Source organism: Hemicordylus capensis, chromosome 6 (assembly GCF_027244095.1).
Source record: "Hemicordylus capensis ecotype Gifberg chromosome 6, rHemCap1.1.pri, whole genome shotgun sequence".
NCBI lineage: Eukaryota > Metazoa > Chordata > Lepidosauria > Squamata > Cordylidae > Hemicordylus > Hemicordylus capensis.
Window position 1 is genome coordinate 64247940 of NC_069662.1, and position 21326 is coordinate 64269265.

The 21326-nt window shown below is 44.5% G+C and overlaps 1 protein-coding gene across 1 annotated transcript in view; it reads right to left on the reverse strand.

Annotated features, from left to right (window-relative positions):
* Positions 1–21326, reverse strand: part of LOC128330273 (zinc finger MYND domain-containing protein 12-like) — a 113776-nt gene that overhangs the window by 88139 nt on the left and 4311 nt on the right. The window lies entirely within an intron of this gene.

A 21326-nucleotide genomic window follows, 5' to 3' on the forward strand; every position in this document is an offset into this window, starting at 1 on the left:
AGTAATGCAGAGGTGAAGACACAGACACATGATCTGAAGGAACAGGAAGCTGTGACAAAATGCACATTCTCTAGTTCTGAAATGAATTTGGAAATTATCAGGTCTAATTAAAATTCAGTAGCTGGATGCAGGGCACAACAAACCAGAGAAGGAATCCCTTAATCTCAGATGTAACATCAGATTAAATACCATACAGTATTTCAGAATAATTTGAAAGTTATCATCATTCTTAAATGGAACCATTTTAAAATTATATTTATCACATGTATATGTTGCAGTGGCTTTTCATATGTCTGAGCAGGCAGTTTTCATGCTTAATCTTTAAAGGCAAAATTTTAGAAGATATTATTATTCATCAATTACCTTTCAAGAGTGGAAAACCAAATAAATAACATTAAAGAACTATGATCTGGAGGTGGGGGAGTTTGATATAACTCCCTTGTTATGGACAGATCATCATCTGGTGGGGTTTAGTTTGACTGCTTGGTCTGCCCTTGGCAGGGGTGGTGGACCAATTAGAATGGTCTGCCCCCAGAGACTTATGGATCCGCTTGGTTTCCAGACAGCCCTTGGGGAGTTTCCAGTGTCCAGAGCTGGCAACCCTGTCGAGGCCTTGGTAAATCTCTGGAATGGAGAGATAGCCCAGGCTGTTGACACGGTTGCTCCTAAACGCCCTCTCTGGCTTGGTGGAGCCCAATCTGCTCCTTGGTTTTCCTCGGAGCTTAGGGCAATGAAACAACTTGGATGAGAGCTAGAACAATGCTGGAGGAAGAGTCGTGACGAATCCGACTGAACACGGGCTAGAGCCCATTTTAGGGACTATTCTGTAGCACTGGGGGCAGTGAGAAACATTTTTTCTCCGCCTCCATTGCTTCTCAGTGCAAACCAGTGGAGCTGTTTTGTGTAGCAAAGACATTGCTGCACACATCCCCCCAGGTAATGGGGGAGGAATCATCTATAGCCTGTTATGATCAGTTTGCGTGTCACTTTGCAGATAAAGTTGCTCGTATTCATGCTGATCTGGACTTCAGAGTTTTGATAGTTCTGGCAGACATGCCTCTGGTACCATCTGGTCCTATTGTGTTGGATTCTTTTCAGTTGATGTAGCCTGAGGATGTGGACAAGATCCTGGGCAGTGTGCGGATGACATCGTGTGCTCTTGACCCTTGCCCTTCATGGCTAACAAAAGCTGCAAGAGAGGGGACAGGCAGATAGTTGGAGGTTATTATTAATACCTCATTAAGGGAGGGCACGATGCCATCATGCCTCAAGGAGGCGGTGGTAAGACCATTGTTAAAAAAGCCCTGCCTTGATCCCTCCAACCTGGACAACTATAGACCTGTGTCCAACTTGCCCTATTTTGGCAAGGTGATAGAGCGCGTGGTGGCATCCCAGCTGCAGAGGGTCTTGGATGATATGGATTATCTGGACCCTTTTCAATCTGGTTTCCACCCCAGATATGGGACTGAAACTGCCTTGGTCACTCTAGTGGATGACTTATGCCAGGAACTAGACAGGGGGAGTATGTCCCTGTTGGTTCTGCTGGACCTCTTGGCGGCATTCGATACCATTGACCATGGTATCCTTATGGACCGCCTCTCGAGTATGGGAATTGGAGGTACGGCATTGGAGTGGCTGCGTTCCTTTCTTGGGAGGAGGGTCCAGAAGGTGGTCCTGGGGGACTACTGCTTGGCCCCATGGCCATTGGCCTCTAGGGTCCTGCAGGGTTTAGTTTTGTCCCCCATGCTGCTTAACATCTACATGAAACGGCTGGGAGAGGTCATCTGGGGATTTAGACTGAGCTGTCAGCAATATGCAGATGACACTCAGCTCTATCTCTCCTTGTCACCTGATCCTAGGGAGGTGGTGGATGTCCTGAATTGGGGGCTGGGGGCTGTTATGGGTTGGGTGTGGGCTAATAAACTGAGATTGAATCCGGACAAGACGGAGGTAATGTTGGTCAGTAAGAGAGCCAATGAGGAGATTCTACCGGTTCTGGATAGGGTTGCACTCCCCTTGAAGGAGCAAGTACGCAGCTTGGGGGTATTACTGGATTTGGCTCTGCTTTTGGAGGCTCAGGTGGAGGCTGTGGCCAGGGGTGAATTTGCACGGCTTCAACTAGTGCACCAGCTGTGTCCATTTATGGAGAAGTCAGATCTGGCCACATTTACCCATGCCTTAGTCACATTATAGCTGGATTACTGTAACATGCTCTACGTGGGGCTGCCTTGAAGAATATCCAGAAACTGCAGCTAGTGCAGAATGCGGCAGCCAGGGTTTTGTCTGTAGCTGCCCGGTGGGAGCATATCACTCCCCTTTTGAAAGAGCTGCACTGGCTACCAGTTTGTTTCTGGGTCCAATTCAAGGTGCTGGTTTTGACCTTTAAAGCCTTTAACAGTTTGAGCCCGGGATACCTGAGGGGACCGCCTGCTCCCAAGGGTTGCTGCCCACTTGACAAGGTCATCTGAGGGGGCTCTGCTCTGGGTGCTGACAATGAAGGAAGCTCAGTTGTCGTGCACGTGGGACAGGGCCTTCTCTGTTGCTGCCCTCAGACTTTGGAATGCTCTCCTGGTGGCTTTTCGCTCCTTGGTCTACATCATGGCTTTTAGAAAGCATGTGAAGACTTGGCTTTTTACTCAGGCTTTTATGTGATTGTCTCCATTTGCTGCTTCTTTCTATATTGTATGGTTATTTTTATGTATGTATTTTACATTTTTTAAATTAGATCTGTTTTTATATTTTAGCATAATATTTTAATTGTAATTTTTATAGTCCTGTTTTAAATTTTTCTATGTCAACCACCTTGTGATTATTTTTAATGAAAGGGGGTATATAAATTTAATAATTAATAAATTAATAAATAAATAAGACAGATGCAGCCTACTCTGCTAATATATAATTTTGCAGACAAGCTTACAATTCCTAGTGCAGGATAATAAATGATGTATAATTTATTGAACAATCTTTGAGATTTAATTAATTAATTAATATAAATAAATAATGTTGAAGGGTTTTTTTTCAGTGTGGTGAAGATTAAGCTGCCATTTTCCTTGATTAATTTTCATTTTTCAAGTTCTATTAGCATTTCTATCAACCAATAGCACAATTATTTGAGAAATCCTGTTGTCCTATGTACTTCACATATGCCTATCCAAAATTTCAAGAATATCCCAAACTCATTTGTTTAAATTAAATAATATCATAACAGTTTTCCTTAGCCTAATGTAATGGGTTACACCCTTCCCTCATGGAGAAAGACTTATCAAGCTTGTTATGAATATCAAGTGGTATTATTCCATCTGATCTCTATTAAGCATGAGGCATATTTCCCAGGCACCAGGAGAACACAAATGCCAGGCATTACTGCAAATGAATGGGGAAAGGGAGAAACGGGAAAGGAAGAAGGGAAACCCTTGTTATATCAGCAGGAGCATAATAGCATAAAGTGTTGTCCTCAGTGGGCAGATACATATAACACACACACACACAATGCAAAAGCATACCCGCTTGACCACGAAGTACTCAAGGAGTTGCAAATGACTGCTCATAAAGTGTTCACCAGCTGTGTGCCTCTACCGCCTTCCCTTTCCCCTGACCTGAAGCCTGTATCTGGCAACTGTGGTGTTTATGGTTAATCAATTCCTTGATCCAGGCCAGCTTTTGAATGGGTCTTTAATCTATATAATTAATTCACTTGGCTGGCCTTGTGTGGAGATGTGTGGCTGGCTTTTGCGGCGGAACTCTCGCAATATGCTGCCTTCCCGGCGGGAGGACACTGGAGGATGACGGCCGGGCCCAGTCGCGGTGGGGAGGCGGCAGTGGCAGTAATGGAGGCAGAAGCAGCAATGGAGGTGACCCGCCCACCTGGCCGCAGTGGGGAGGCAGCGGCGGTGGTAATGGAGGTGGCAGTGGTGGTAATGGAGGCTGTGGTAATGGAGGTGGCCAGGCCCAACCATGGTGGGGAGGTGGTGGCGGCAGGCCCGGCCACGGTAAGGGAGGCAGTGGCGGCAGCGGGGGGCTGGCCTGGCCTGGCCCAACTCAGCCACAGTGAGGAGGAGGCCCTGCCCCCAGGAAGGGCCACCAGGAAGAGGAAGAGGTGCGGGAGAGGGAGAACTGCTGGCCCTGAAGAGCACACAGATGCTCTGTGTGGGGTTGGCTAGTATATTTGTATTCCAATCCTGGAGTAGAGGCGAGTTAACAAACAGTCAGCAGCAAGAGACTGAAAAGCAGTCTGCACTTGCCTCTCTGTACATACTGTCTATTTAATTAAACTATTAATATTCCTGATTCCACTCCACTGCCTTGTTCTTGCACACCACAACTCTTTCCCTTGGATTCTACAGCGACCGTGGGACAAAGGAAATGGGGAGTGATTGCATTTTTTTGCCATCTGTTATCTTGGCTTCCCCTAAGTTGCTCCAGGGTCTTTAAATTTCTATTTTAGAGCAGACCTAGCACAGTTTCAGCTTGAAAAATGAGGACACCCTTTCCACTGCCTTTTAGACCTGTGCAGTTGGATAAATCTGATAAGCATATCAGGCCAATAATACACATATCAGTATTATCTGGCAACAATTTTAGAACTGATAGGAGAGAACCCGGAGAATCTGAACTCTGAATCTTCCATCCTCTCAGTAAGGATGTCCATGGAACTGGTTTGAACAACTGGTGGTTCCACCGGTTTGAAGGTGGGGGGGGGGCATACCTTTAAGGGCTGGGAAGGATGCCTTTACCACTCCCACCATGTTTCCACCACTGGCGCGCTATTAAAAAATTCTCTGTCAGGGTGGCAGCGTACCTCCCTGCTGCCTTGGTGTCCTCCTTGGCCAAATGTAAAAGGAAGTACTCGGTGAGTGTGCTGGGTACTTCCTAAGGAGGAGTACACCGAGCACCAGAGGCCTGCCACCTGGCAGAGCAGGTCAGCAGCAGGAGCAGTGGGACCAGTACCAGAGCTTCTGATTGAGGTGTGGTGGTGTGGAGTGGCCACCCAGGGGAGCAGGGTTTGTGGCAGCAGTGGTGGGGCCAGCAACGGAGATCTCATAGAGACACAGCAGTGCAGCCCTGAGGAGGTCATCAGGCCAGAGTAAGCAGCGGGGAAGAGCTTTGCCATGCTCCCTCCCTCAGTGTTTTAAAAAACAATTAAAGATGCATCTATTTAGAGAGGCTTTTAAATGTTTTATCAGCTTTTTAAAATCAGCTGTAGGTTTCCTAGGAACAAAGAAACATAGGAAACTGCCATCACTGAGTCAGACCATAGTTCCATCTAGCTCAGTATTGTCTACACAGACTGGCAGCAGCTTCTCCAAGGTTGCAGACAGGAATCTCTCTCAGCTCTATCTTGGAGAAGCCAGGGAGGGAACTTGGAACCTTCTGCTCTTCCCAGAGCAGCTCCATCCCCTAAGGGGAATATCTTACAGTGCTCATACATCAAGTCTCCCATTCTTATGCAGCCAGGGTGGACCTGCTTAGCTAAGGGAACAAGTCATTGCTACCACAAGACCATCTCTTCTCTGTATAGTTCTTAGTTCTCCTCTATATAGTTCTTAATTCTTAGTTTTTCGCTTTTTACTTATGACTTTTAATTTGAAATTTTAAACATTTGTAATGTTTAAATGTGATTTTAGTCTAGTCTTTTAATTTTTATTAATTTTATTTTTTATTGTTTTATACTGTATCTATTTTATTAATGTGGTAAGCTGCCTCTAGTAGTAGTGTACTGGAAGGGTGTGGTATACATAATTTAAATAAATAAAATAAATTTAAAAAAATACATTTGAGTACAGAGAAAAATATTATGAACAGTGAGGCCAAAGGGCTATACAAAGCAAGAGGCAGAAGTAGGTCTGTTAAATTTCTTTATAGAGCAAACATGCATATCAGACAAAATCAGTGCTTGATTCACAACAGAAGTCATTGGTCATAATATATTTCTAGTTATGTTATGCTAATTTACACTATAAGAAAGAAACCCACACTTCCTATTAGCTCCAAATCAAATGGGATCATTCCAGGATTAAAGGAACAGGGAGTGTGGCAGTTTCCATCTCCCCACATTGAGTGGTATTGAGTGGTATTCCTTGAGTGGTATTCTGCAGAGAGAAGGAAATGTATGGTGACCCTTGGAACCTGGAGTCTTTCCATTTGCAGTAGCCTTTGGGAGGCTCCAAATCCTAAGGGCCACTTTGGGGGAGGGGGAAAACACTCCCTGTTCCTTTATTCCTGTGTGCTGCGCCTTCCCATTCTCTGGATATTAATGCTGCAATACGGATAATTAAAGTATATTTTTGGAAGGGTGGGGTTTGGTGGGATGGAATGGGGAGAGAGGGATGCCAATCAACTTCTCTGAGCTTATTTATTCCATTTATCATCCCACTTTAAAGTTTGTGCTTAAGGCCTAGGCCTACTGGAGAAGAACTGTGGGAAGCTTAGAAATTCACATCTCCTTTAGGGTAAGCTTTTTTGAGATTCTGGAGATCTTCTCTGACTCCAAGCTTGGAAATGTTTGCCAGCATCTCTAGTTCACATTTATGTGACATAAATAGTGGTAATGGTGCAGTGAAGATGCAGGGAGCGCAGGTACAAGATCTTTGATTGTGACATGTGTGGCATGATCAGAAAAGAGGATATTATATTTGCAAGTTGTTATTTGTAACTCAGTAACTCAGCTTTGCCTGCTGTGTTTGCTGTGAGCGGATCCTTGATACTTGAGGACCTTATCTCCTTGTTTGAAGTAGCTGTTAGACATTGTGTTGAGCTCTGCATATTCTGCTGTGTGTATTGTATTGTAGGGTAGATAAGACTGCTATGCGAAAACGAATGTATTACCAAATATGGAGTGGAACTTTCCTGAACTTTCCTGAAAGTATGTGAACTTTTCTATACCATGATTGGCTAAATGTTGATACCAAGGGGTGGAGAAAAATCTTTATAAACTCTTGTTAGTCTGTAAGAGGCACGCTCCCTGGATTTTCGCCAAGAGGCACCGAGGGTCGTCCTCAGCGCTGAGAAATAAACCTTTGTCTCTTTCACTATCCGTGTCGATGGTCATTTGCTCAGGTGACATTCTGGTGCCGTGATCGACTCGGATGGTCAAGCTGGTCAGTTGACCTACCCGAAGTGGACTCGAAGTCTGTCTTCCTGCCCCGCGAGGAACGACCCCCTCGGCGCCACTTCCTTTATTTGGAAGGAGAGGCTTGAAACTCGCGGAGCGTGCAGCCAGACTCGACTTCCTGACTGGGTGCGGAACGAGACACAACACAACGCAGGAGTGTCCGGACAGGTAAGGGCTTTTCGGACACAAGGGGTTGAAGTCCCGGCTGGGCCCGAGAGGGGAGGGTTTCACCATCTGAAGTCCCTCTGGTTGAAGTCCCCCTTGGGGTAGAACGTCGTCCAGTCTACCCGGGCCACTGTGAGGGGCGGCGGACACCGTCTCGCTAACGGCAACGGCTCGCCCTGGGAGAAGGGCGTATTTGGGAGGTCGAGGGTGGAAAGTTGATGAATGTTGAGTGATTGTGGAGAGAGTTTGCGTGGGGACCCACTAGGGGAAACCTAAACTGAGTGTGGACCTTGTCACTGGCAAGGCGGGACGCCCTATTAGGTTCATGAACCCGGCGACGGGAGTGGACTGAAACAGGCGGCGCGAATCTGGTGTTGGTGTCTTCCTACAAACGTCTAGACTAATTGGACCCCTTACCAATTGGTCGACCTCCTTTTCCCTTTTGTGTCTGTGTTTGAGAGTGGTGAGAAAAGAAGGAAAAGGGTTGAAAATGGGTGGGGGAGGTTCGAAACTCACCCCGCTGAAATGTATGTTAGAAAACTTTAGTAAAGGCTTTGACAGAGATTATGGAGATCCCCGCCCCACTCCAGGGTTGTTAAAAATACACTGTACTGAGGATTGGCCAGCCCAAGAGCCTGAATGGCCAGCTGAGGGATCTTTTGATTTAAAGTTAATTATGAAAGTCCATAAGACCGTGACAGACTACCATCCAGATCAATATCCATACATCGATCAGTGGATGTTAAATGTCATGGAACAACCGTCTTGGCTTAAGAAGTGTAAAGGGTGTGCAGGAGGAGAAGCGGTAGGGACATATGTAGTGAACCGATCTAGTAAAAGAAATAGGCAAAGACAAAATGCAGCACCCAGGGGAACCGTTGTCCCACCATCGGCTCCCCCATTGCCTCAGAAGAAGAAGGAAGTAGACCCAGAACCCTGTGAGGAGGAGGAGATGCCTCCGCCCTACAGACCCCTTTACCCAGAAGTTAAACAAAAGCCAGTTGAGCCTACTCAAATGGGGCTGAGAGATCTGCCCGCGCGCCAAGCCGAAAAAGCAGAGAAGGCGAAGCAGGCAGGAGAGATACGAGGGGAGAGTTCAGGGGAAGACCCGGAAGAGGGACTCTCAGCTTTTCCCATAAGGGTGACCAGAATACTGGAAGGAAAGGTTGACCAGAAACAATACCAGTATGTCCCTTTAACCTCAAGTGACTTGATTAATTGGAAAAGAACAACTAAGTCATTGAGTGAAGAGCCAGGAGAGATGATTAGTCTGTTTGAAACCCTGTTTGCTACTCATCGGCCCACATGGGGAGATGTGCAAACCCTTTTCAAGGCCCTGCTGTCCCCAGACGAGAGAAGCCAGGTTTTGGAGAACTATAGAAAGGTGCAAGAGGCTTATGCCGAGACAGAGCAGATGAACCTGGAACAGGTTCAGAAATCGTACCCATGGTGTGCTGATCCAAAGTGGGAATTGAAAGACGAAGAGGCTCACGGAAATTATTATAGGTTGGTAATGGCAGCTTTGAAGATGGCAGGGAGGAAGACTATTAATCTGACCAAAGTGGCCGAAGTCATACAGGGACAAGATGAGACCCCTGGGGATTACATGGAATGCCTGAAAGCCGCCTACCGGCAATGGACTACCATAGACCCAGATGACGAGGCCAATAGGAGACAGATTAATATGACCTTCATTGCCCAAGCACAGAAAGACATTAGGAAGAAGTTACAGAAGAGAGAGGAGGCGGAGGACATGGACGAGTCAATGCTTCTGGGTTTGGCCCGGAAAGTCTATGCCAATCGCGATCCTCCGGAAGAAAGAACGGCTACCGCAATGGCAGTGGCATTGAGAGGAGGTTTTGGAGGATTTGGAAGTAGAGGAAGAGGACGGGGACGGGGGCAGGAGGGAAGACAGCGGCAAGGACAAGGACGCGGAATGCCACTGTTGCAAGACCAGTGTGCATTTTGTAAGGAATTTGGGCATTGGCAGAGGGAATGCCCAAAGAAGGGACGCACACCACGATATGGAGAAGAGGAGGGGATAAGAGGGACTCGGAGATGGGAAGACAGGCAGCGAGCAGCAGCCGTGTTGCACACCAGAGGCCAATTAGACTGAGGGGGGCCGGGATCGGGACCTTTGAGCCTTTCCCCCGAGCCCATGGTACAGATGAAGGTTAATGGAAAGGCCACACCATTTATGTTGGACAGCAGAGCTACAGTGTCAATAATCCAGAAACCCTTGGGCTGCGAGACTGGCTTAAAGTTACCCATTCAAGGAGCCACGGGGGTGTCAAGTCCGCGGCCGATTTTCCGGATAGATGACTGCAAAATAGAAGGGGAAACGTTCCATCATGAGTTTATTTGGCTTCCAGATTGTCCAATGAATCTATTGGGAAGGGACATCCTGTGCAAATTACAAGCAACATTAACTTTTCAGAAAGATGGCACCTGTAATTTAAAATTACCTCCTAAGTGTAATATACAAATGCCAAAGGAAAAAGCATGGAGGTGGAAAGCCTGGTGGGACAGAGGGAGAGATCCCGAACCAGCAACACCTGAGACCCAAATAATGATGGTACAGGTCTCAGAGTTCCTGCCAGATCATGAGGTATGGGCAGAGAACGGAGGGATCGGAATGGCCCGGAACCACCCACCAGTATGGATCCAAGTTAAGCCAGGAGTAGAGCCTATAAATATTCCCCAATATCCCATCCCAGCAGAAAAAAGAAGGGGAATTAAAAATACATTCGAGGAATTCTTAGACCTCGGGGTCTTAACAGAATGCCGAAGCCCGTGGAACACCCCACTGTATCCAGTGGAGAAGAGTACCCCAGGACAATATCGCCCGGTGCAAGACTTAAGGGCAGTAAACACCAGAGTAGAACCAATGGCAGCTCTAGTAGTGGACCCATATACTCTTATGAGTTCAGTACCACGAGAAGCAGTTTGTTATACGGTCCTGGATTTGAAAGATGCTTTTTTCACAATACGATTATCAGAGAAATCCATTCCCATTTTCGCCTTGGGTCGGTCCAGATACGGGGAAAAGAACTCAAATTTCCTGGACCAGGCTAGCCCAAGGGTTTGTCCACGCGCCCTCAATTTTTTCAGAAGCGCTTGAGAAGGATTTAAGATCTATCCCAGTACCCGAGGGCAGCGCCATTTTGCAGTATGTAGACGACATCTTGCTGGCTACGCCTGATGAGAAGACATGCAGGGATTTAACCCTTAGGGTCCTTAAACACCTAGGGGGATGTGGCTACAAAGTCTCTCGCAGCAAAGCGCAGCTAGTACAAAAGGCAGTAAACTACTTGGGGTTTCGGCTAGAAAATGGACAGAGATATTTGTCCCAGGATAGAGTGCAAGCCATAGTACACATTGACCAACCCCAGACGAAGAAGGGACTTAGAACATTCCTTGGAATGACCGGCTACTGTCGGGTGTGGATTCCGGGGTACGCACAAATAGCACAACCCCTGTATGATGCTGTACGAGGGGAGGGCCCTCTGGACTGGGGAGAGGAGGAAGAGAGGGCTTTTCACACTCTTAAAGAAATGCTTACAAAAGGTCCGGCACTGGGTCTACCAGATCTCAAGAGCCCATTCAAGTTATATGTAATTGAACAAGGAGGAATAGCAAAGGGAGTGTTGACCCAGAAAGTTGGTCCAGCAACTAGACCTTGTGCCTACCTGTCTAAAAGGCTCGATGCCGTGGCGAGAGGCTTCCCGCCTTGCCTCCGCACTGCAGCGGCAGCAGCACTACTCTTACAAGATTCTAAGAAGTTAACATTCGGCAGTGAAACTACCGTGGTGACAATGCATTCTGTAAAGACCTTACTCAGAGAGGGAGCCGTCAAATGGCTCACAGGGTCCAGGCTGATGAAGTATCAACTGATGTTGTTAGAAGACCCAGAAGTCAAACTAGAAACCAGCCTAAACTTAAACCCGGCAACATATTTGCCAGAGCCAAGTGAAGGAAGCGACCCAGGACATGACTGTTGGATCCTAATACGGGAAACCTGGGCAGCCAGACCAGACCTACAAGCAGTCAGGATTAGCAACCCAGATATGGAGCTCTGGACAGATGGGTCATCCTTTGTAGAAGAGGGAGTGAGGAAGGCAGGCTATGCTATTGTAAACAACCATGAAAGCCTGGAAGCTGAGGCCCTGCCAACCGGAACTTCAGCTCAACTGGCAGAGCTAATAGCTGCAACTCGAGCATGTGAATTGGCCACGGGGAAAACCTGTAATATATTCACAGATTCAAAATATGTTTTCAACACTGCTCATGCACATGCTGCACTTTACCGTGAAAGGGGAATGGTGGACTCAAAGGGAGAGCCAATCAAATATAAGAAACAGATCTTGCAGTTTTTGGAAGCAGTATTGTTACCTAAAAGATTGGCAATTATACATTGTAGAGGACATCAGAAGACAAACACTGAAGAAGCCAAGGGGAATCAAAGGGCAGATAAAGCGGCAAAGGAAGCAGCTAGGAACAAGACTTTGATCATGACTGTTCTGTTCCCACCTCTCTCAGAATTGGAGGAAGAATGGGAATATGAACCAGAAGACCAGAGAACAGCAGAGGCAATGGGAGGAAACAAGAGTGAAGGGGCCTGGGTGCTGCAAGGGGGAAAGCTGTTAATTCCGAAGAGACACATATTAGGGATGGTAAAGGCATTACATGAGGGGTCACACATGGGGGCAGAAGCCATGTATGAACTGTTGAGGAAGAAATATTATGCACCCAACCTGTCACTGTACACCAGACAGGTTGCGAGGAAATGCACAACGTGTGCAAAGGTTAACCCGCGAGCGCAAGGCTCTCGGGAACAGGGGAATGTGGCAGTAGGAATAGGACCCATGGAAATAATTCAGGTAGATTTTACTGAAATGAGTAAATGTGGACAATATAAATATTTGTTAGTGATAGTCTGTACTTTAACCGGGTGGGTGGAAGCAAAGCCGTGCAAGGCTGAGAGTGCACAAGCGGTGGTAAAGTACTTGTTGAATGACCACCTACCTTTGTATGGGTTGCCGATTCAAATCAATTCAGACAATGGGAGTGCTTTTGTGTCAAAGGTTGTACAAATGGTGTCAAAGTCTCTAGGAATAGAATGGAAAACCCACACAGGATGGAGGCCTCAGAGTTCGGGAAAAGTGGAAAGGGCAAATCGGACTCTGAAGGATCAAATGACTAAGTTGATTGAACTCACCCAACTGAATTGGGTGACGCTGTTACCTTATGTATTGTTTAAAATGAGAAACACGCCGATGGGGAAAGACAAACTTACCCCGTTTGAAGCAATGTATGGGAGGGCCTCGCCAGTACTAAAGGGGGGAAGGGACCTATATGAGACAAAAACAGCTGAATGGGCAGCAATGCTCTCTCACATGCGCAAGCATTTATTGGAAAGGGTTCCCATCCCAATTATAGATCCAATTCATGACTTTGAGGTCGGGGAATGGGTCTGGGTGAAAAGGTGGAAGAAGGAACCCCTTAGGCCCCGTTGGGAAGGCCCTCACCAGATACTGCTGGTAACACCAACTGCTTTAAAATGTGCAGGTGTCAAAACCTGGATTCACCATACCAGGGTGAAAAGAGCTGACTCCCCGGAAAATTGGGAGATAGAACCGAAGGGGGGCCTCAGGTTTAGAATCAATAGGGTCCAGAAGACATCGTGAAGTAAAGAAGAACCCCCTGCTACACCCTACCGGTAATGGGTGCACGTCATCGCACGGGGCAAGATACCCTTGCTACCTCTGACTAAGTAAACAGAGGCACGTCATCGCACGGGTCAACGAGCATCGCCATGAGAGTCATCCAGATTATCCTGTCTTGCTATTTCCTTTATCTTTTCCACGTGCCTACTGAGGCCTTGCCTTTGGCTCCTATATCACACCCCAACATGTGGGTCCGACACGCGTATTATATGTTTCATATCTATGGAACCAATGCCTCCTTGATATATGAGCACCCTTTATCTGTATCTCACCTGTCCTTTTTGCCCACCCCCATCAATAGCCCGGAAACCATTGTAGGCCATTTGCAGAACCTTAAACGGTCCATGCTATTCACTGATCCCCCAGAAGAACTAAATGCAACGACCTTCCGTCTTCTACGGTATCGTCGTGCTCTCCCCGGCCTTTGTTTCTGCTGCCATAACTCTGGCGTTTGGGATAACAGATGGAAAGATCATAAAAAGGTGGACCACTGGAGGAAAGACGCAGGCAATTACTCAGGATGTACTGACCGATTTTATTTGCATGGAGAGTATAATAATTCCTACGTGTTTAATGTAACCGCTTTAAATGGCTCCCTAGATGATTTGTATACATCCTTCCCCATGTTCACGCCCAACTTGACTGGCCTCTCCGGGGCTTCCATTTGCAGCGGATGGCAAATCAAGGACCCCAATCTATGGTTTTTCTTTAACTCCACAGCCACGAATTATCATCCTGGCCAGTATCTGTGTGCGGCACTGGGCTACCTGACGCTTCCAGCACAGGTTGTGCCACCGATAACAACCCGCCCCAGCTCGCAACGAGCCCGAAGGGATGTCATGGGGCCGCAGTGCCAAGATGAGGTCATCGTGGGGCCTCAACTCTCTGAGGGCTCTTCAGGAGGGCGGGCTATGGCAGGTTTGCTTACTGGGCTCCTGACTCTTGGCTCTTATCCAGGAATTATAGCGCAGGAAAACCGGCGGTCTATTATTGGTCTCACATGCCGTTTAGAAAAGACCATCAATGCAACAGGTCATATAGTCCAAGACCTCCAGGAGGAACTAGCAGGCCTCCACCAGGACCAAATGCAGCTTAGATTTGCAGTAGACTTTCTGTTAGCTAAAAGTGGAGGATTCTGCACCTTAGTGGGCTCCTCCGGCTGTCAGGTACACTATCATGATTTAAATCGCACGATTGAAGATGAGCTTACTCACCTAAAATCCCTAATTGCAAATAACAAGTCAGGCACCTCGAACCCTTTCGCTGGGCTTTGGAGCTGGTTACCGGGAACTGATTGGATTAAGGGAATTTTGTTGAGCCTGTTAGGTCCCCTAATAATTGTATTACTGTGCATTTGTTGTGCTCCTTTTCTGTTGCAATGCACAACTAATCACTTCCAGCGCACGATGCATGGTATAGCCCAAACGCATGCCAAAGTTATGTATATGAAAATTGCCAATGAAGAAATAAGGAGGCTTGAGGAAGAACCTCGAATTTTGTAATTAGACGGTTCTTAAGGGGGGAGATGTGACATGTGTGGCATGATCAGAAAAGAGGATATTATATTTGCAAGTTGTTATTTGTAACTCAGTAACTCAGCTTTGCCTGCTGTGTTTGCTGTGAGCGGATCCTTGATACTTGAGGACCTTATCTCCTTGTTTGAAGTAGCTGTTAGACATTGTGTTGAGCTCTGCATATTCTGCTGTGTGTATTGTATTGTAGGGTAGATAAGACTGCTATGCGAAAACGAATGTATTACCAAATATGGAGTGGAACTTTCCTGAACTTTCCTGAAAGTATGTGAACTTTTCTATACCATGATTGGCTAAATGTTGATACCAAGAGGTGGAGAAAAATCTTTATAAACTCTTGTTAGTCTGTAAGAGGCACGCTCCCTGGATTTTCACCAAGAGGCACCGGGGGTCGTCCTCAGCGCTGAGAAATAAACCTTTGTCTCTTTCACTATCCGTGTCGATGGTCATTTGCTCAGGTGACATGATGGCCCCCATCACTGTTGCTGCAGCCAGCACCTGCCACTCACTACTCACTCACACTGCACCTGGTCAGCCATCGTGCTTCCCTTGGGGCTGCAAAGACCATTGGAGCCTACAAAGGTCGCATGCCTGGTGGTGGGTGCCTGGTGTCTGGAGGACCTAAGAAACATGGGTGAGGGCAATGGGGCAAGCCCCCAGAAGTCCCACAGTCGACAGTGGCCCAGAGACATTTGTCATTCTCTACCCCATTCCATTATAGCTATATGTCTGTATAGTGGAGTTTTGGTTCACTAAATACACTACATGTATGATCACTGTCCACAGGCCAATTACCTCTACATTCAATTTTACCAGGTTACAGATATTTGTCATAGTCTGGGAGCCAGGTGGGTTTGACCCTACTGCCTCATCACACACTGAGTAGAAGTGGTTTTTAGGTAAGCATAAATAGGACCATGAGTTTAGACTGGAGCACTGACAGGCCACTGGGAACAATGCAAGAAAGAAAGGGTGCAGGGACAAAGATGAGGGAAAGGAGAAGAGGCTCATCCCTACTAGGAATCAGCCATGCAACCATTTGGTCATGTTATGACCTTTTTGTGATCATTTGTTTCTGTCTGCTGCTTGTGTGGCTCTGTTTCTGTGTCACTTATAAGTCACATAAATAATGTCAAGACACATCAAATCCAAGAGCACTGCTGCAAAGAATAAGTGCCCTATAAAGCCATTCAGGCTTCAATTAGAAAGGCAAACTGCATGGAGCAGTAATAGGTTTACAGCACTATCAGCAGAACAAAGCTGAGTATATTTTCATCCACTCCCTTCTCCCAATCTTGGAAAGATGACAATTTGTCAAGTGTCACTGTAAATAATAAAGGAAGTAACAGACTATTCAACATGAATTAGTTCTTGCACAGTTTTACAGCAATTGTTTCTGCAAAAATGAAAACAGGAGCACAAAGTTTGGGGTGAGGTTTGTTTTCAGAGTTGTAACTGCTCCCTTCACTAATACCAAATTTCTGTCAGAACCAATGTTGCTCATAGCTCTCTGGCAATTTCACAGTCAGTCTATCCCAGTTAGATGCAAATGAACCTGGGCCAGAACTGATGTGGTGTCACAATGAGCCAACACCCCAAGACGCACCAGAAGTCAAACACATCACTCTTAGTAAGAAAGAAATAGAGGGGGGAAATGAAGAAGTATAGGAACACAGGGAAGAGAGCCACCATAGAGCTCTCTCCCAGGTGTGAACCCTGTTTCAGGAAACAACTCAATGGACTCATTTGCACATAGCAAAAAAAATGGAGTTGAAGGGGCCTCCTGTTTCATTTTCTGTGCGTCCAAATGCAAGCAACCGCAGTTTCACTGAAAAATGGACCATGGTTTATCTCCCTGGACTCTACTCTGGCTCAATGAATGAATAAGGGCATACCCCAGAATGCCCTTACTGGCTGTCTCTACCCCTAATACCCCTAGTGGCCAAAAGGGTTGCTGGTGCTAAGAGTCAGTGCTGTGCAGGAGCTGCATCTCCAACATAAACTTGGTATGAAACAAAGTAGCAAGTCATGAAGAAAGTTCGAGCTTTCACCTGATGAGCAGCAATCAAAGGAGAGGGGGACTCAACACTCTTACTGAGCTATATCTGACCAGTAGCTCCCCAAGCCCCTAAGGCATGTGAGGCAGGGATGACTTTCAGCTTGCCAATTGTAGTCATATAATAGTGTGGGTCATGAAAACATGGCTTTAGTGGAGAAGTTGTGAAGAATGCAACTGGCAACATCTCACTGGAAAAAATGGAGGATGATGAACATGACATCCATGTTCAGTTGTACATCTGAATGCAATTATATCATCTATCTGCATTTCATTACTTTCAACAGTATCTGTTCAATAGTTCAACAGTTCAATCCCACTGAGTTAAACTCCCAAGCATACACCCCAGGGGCACATGCCTCAAAACAACAACTTCAACAACAACTTCTTCTTCTTCTTCTTCTTCTTCATTATTATTATTATTATTATTTACACAGTCAGACAGGTGTTATTGACTGGTTTGTTTTATCCAGACATCGAGTCCTTCCCAAGGACCTGGGATGGCTCAATTTTATTATCAATGTTGTTGCTGTTATTATTATAGATATTGTCGTAGATATTGTCGCTCTTCCCAGTAAAGTTGCTTTTTGTAATTGGCTGATGGTGATTTCTGTGGCCCCTGTGGTGTTGAGGTGCTCTTTAAGTTGCTTTAGAATTGTACCTAGGGCGCCAGTTACTACTGGGATTATTTTGATCTTCTGCCACAGCCTTTCAATTTCAATTTGTAAATCTTTGTATTTTGTTATTTTTCTATTTCTTTTTCTTCTATTCTGCATCACCTGGTATTGCTATGTCAATTAATTTAACTTGTTTTTTCTTTCTTCTCAAATACAGTTATATCTGGTGTATTGTGTGGCAGATGTTTGTCGGTTTGTAGTAGAAGTAGTAGTAGTTGTTGTTATTTCTTGTCTTATCTTCTTGTTATTACACAGTCAGACAGATGTTATTGACTGGTTTGTTTTATCCAGACATTGAGTCCTTCCCAAGGACCTGGGATGGCTGAATTTTATTATTGTTTTAATATTGTTTTATTATTGTTTTAATATTAATATTGTTTTAATATTGTTGTTATTATTGTAGATATTGTCACAAAATATAGGCTGTTCCCAGTAAAGTTGTTTTTTGTAGTTGGCTGGTGGTGATTTCTTTGGCTCCTATGATGTTGAGGTGCTCTTCAAGTTTTTTTGGATTTGCACCTAGGGCGCTAATTACTACTGGGATTATTTTGGTCTTCTTCTGCCACAGCCTTTCAATTTCAATTTGTAGATCTTTGTATTTTGTGATTTTTTCTATTTCTTTTTCTTCTATTCTGCTATCCCCTGGTATTGCTATGTCGATTATTTTGACTTGTTTTTCTTTCTTCTCGACTACAGTTATATCTGGTGTACTGTGTGGCAGATGTTTGTCTGTTTGTAGTCGGAAGCCCCATAATATTTTTACATCTTCATTTTCTACAGTTTTTTCAATTTTATGGTCCCAACTATTTTTGGCTACAAGTAGCTTGTATTTTTTGCAGATGTTGCAGTGTATCATCCCTGCTACCTTGTCATGCCTTTGTTTGTAGTCAGTCTGTGTGATCTTTTTACAACAGCTGATCAGGTGGTCCACTGTTTCATCTGCTTCTTTACAAAGGTGGCACTTACTGTTTGTTGTTGATTTATCAACTTTTGTTCTTATTGCATTTGTTCTTGGTGCCTGTTATTGTGCAGCCATCCCAGGTCCTTAAACCCTCTGTTTCTTTCTTCAAGTTGCCATTCTTAAGCCATTGCCATGGCTTGGTGATGTTTGATTTTCCAGTTATATTGTGCAAATATTGACCATTCAGTGGCTTATTTTTCCATTTTTCTGCTCAGTTCTTGACTTGTTCTTTTTTGTAGGCCTGCTTTGTTTGATTGGTGTTGAATAGTTTCTCGTTATTGACATTTGAAGTGCATCTTCTTCACTATCCTTGATATATTCTTCAGGGCCTCTTTTCTCCTCCTCTACTGTTTGATGGACTTGTAGCATTCCTCTTCCACCTGAGCTGCGAGGGATGTATAGCCTCTATACATCACTGCGGAGGTGCAGAGCAGGATGGATGGTCATTATTTTCCTAGTCTTACTATCTAGCGTCTCTAGCTCTGCCTGGGTCCATTCTATTATTCCTGCAGTGTATCTGATAACAGGTATAGCCCAGGTGTTTATGGCTTGTATGGTGTTCCCAAGATTGAGTTTGGACTTTAGACTATTTCTAACTCTCCTAATGTATTCATTTCCAATTTTTTCTTTTAACTTTATCATTTTTTATTTCTTGTTTACACAGTCAGACAGGTGTTATTGACTGGTTTGTTTTATCCAGACATCAGGTCCTTCCCAAGGACCTGGGATGGCTGAATTTTATTGTCAATTGTTATAGATATCGTCGCAGAATATAGGCTGTTCCCAGTAAAGCTGCTTTTTGTAATTGGCTGATGGTGATTTCTGTGGCCCCTATGGTGTTGAGGTGCTCTTCAAGGTCTTTTGGAACTGCACCCAGGGCGCCAATGACCACTGGGATTATTTTCGTCTTTTTCTGCCACAGCCTTTCAATTTCAATTTGTAGATCTTTGTATTTGGTGATTTTTTCTATTTCTTTTTCTTCTATTCTGCTATCCCCTGGTATTGCTATGTCGATTATTTTGACTTGTTTTTCTTTCTTCTCGACTACAGTTATATCTGGTGTATTGTGTGGCAGATGTTTGTCTGTTTGTAGTCGGAAGTCCCATAATATTTTTACATCTTCATTTTCTACAACTTTTTCAATTTTATAGTCCCACCAATTTTTGGCTACAGGTAGCTTGTATTTTTTGCAGATGTTCCAGTGTATCATCCCTGCTACTTTGTCATGCCTTTGTTTGTAGTCAATCTGTGCGATCTTTTTACAACAGCTGATTAGGTGGTCCACGGTTTCATCTGCTTCTTTACAAAGGCGGCACTTGCTGTTTGTGGTGGATTTTTCGACTTTTGCTCTTATTGCATTTGTTCTTAGTGCCTGTTCTTGTGCAGCCAGTATTAAACCCTCTGTTTCTTTCTTCAAGTTGCCATTCTTATGCCATTGCCAGGTCTTGGTCATGTCTGATTTTCCACTTATATTGTGCAAATATTGACCAGGCAGTGGCTTCTTTTTCCATTTTTCTGCTCGGTTCTTGACTTGTTCTTTTTTTGTAGGCCTGCTTTGTTTGATTGGTGTTGAATAGTTTCTCATTATTGACCATTTGAAGTGCATCTTCTTCACTGTCCTTGATATATTCTTCAAGGCCTCTTTTCTCCTCCTCTACTGCTTGATGGACTTGCAGCATTCCTCTTCCACCTGAGCTGCGAGGGAGGTATAGCGTATCGACATCACTGCGGGGGTGCAGAGCATGATTGATGGTCATGATTTTCCTGGTCTTACGATCCAGAGTCTCTAGCTCTGCCTGGGTCCAGTCTATTATCCCTGCAGTGTATCTGATCACAGGTATAGCCCAGGTGTTTATGGCTTGTATGGTGTTCCCGCACTGAGTTTGGACTTGAGGATTTTTCTAACTCTCCTGATGTACTTACTTCCAATTTTTCTTTTAACTTCAGTGTGTGCAATGTTATCAGCCTGGAGAATGCCCAAGTATTTGTAATGTTCTTTCTCTTCCAGGTTCTTGATCTTGCTTCCATTGGGCAGTTCTATTCCTTCTGTTTTTATATTTATTATTATTATTATTATTATTATTATTATTATTATTATTATAAATAATAATACCCCACCCCTCCAATACACTACTGCTTGGGGTGGCTCACAACCTTAATACAATAGATACAATGTTAAGTAAAAGATTAATAAAATTAAATAAGTTTAGCAAGACATTGCTAAAACCACATTGGTTTTTTTAAAAAAAAAATTCAAATTAAATATTATTAATAAAAAGTGAAAAACATAGAACTAAAAAACTAATAAACCTACCAGATATAAGCAGCAGACAAAAGATTAAAAATATGTGTTTTTAATAGTAAGTAAGTAATTTTATTACGTTCCTTAGCCCAGCTTAACTTTTGAAATAATACATTTATAATTTACAAAATATTCAAATTGCTAATACAAGCTCTATGAAGTTTGGATGCAACAAAACAAAACTTGGCCACATTGATAGAAATAACAGATTTAAAATTTGACAGCAAAAATTCAAATAAAATTGATCCGTATGGCCAGGATGATTCTTTAACAGAGGAGCAATAAACTTAATACAAGCATCCCTATAAAATTGACAATACAGAATAACATGAACAACTGACTCTATATCCCCTGAGCCACAAGGGTAACAACGCAATGCATATGGAACTCATTTATATTTCCCATCTAGCAGTGCAGAGGGAAGTGCATTCAAATGGGCAAGGGTCAATGCTGTCCTAAACTTAGCAAAAAACATATGATCTAAATAATCAGATGGTTTGTGGCTGAAGTTTTGAGAGCCTAGATAGATTCCCCTTGGTAGTCAAGCATACTCCTCCTGCAGATCTATGTCCAATAGTTGTTGCCTAACAAAACATATCGCCTGATCTAAACCCCTCCCCATGAGGTTTTCTTGGGACGTGCCCAGTTGATGCAATTTCATTTTCAGAGCTATTTCTCATTTAGATGTAAAGCTGTCAATTAACACTAAAGGTGATAAACTGACAGGGAAGAAAACCAAATGTGGCCAGAATTTGATTATACAAAACAAGATTTTCATTTTCAAGGTGGTAACCCC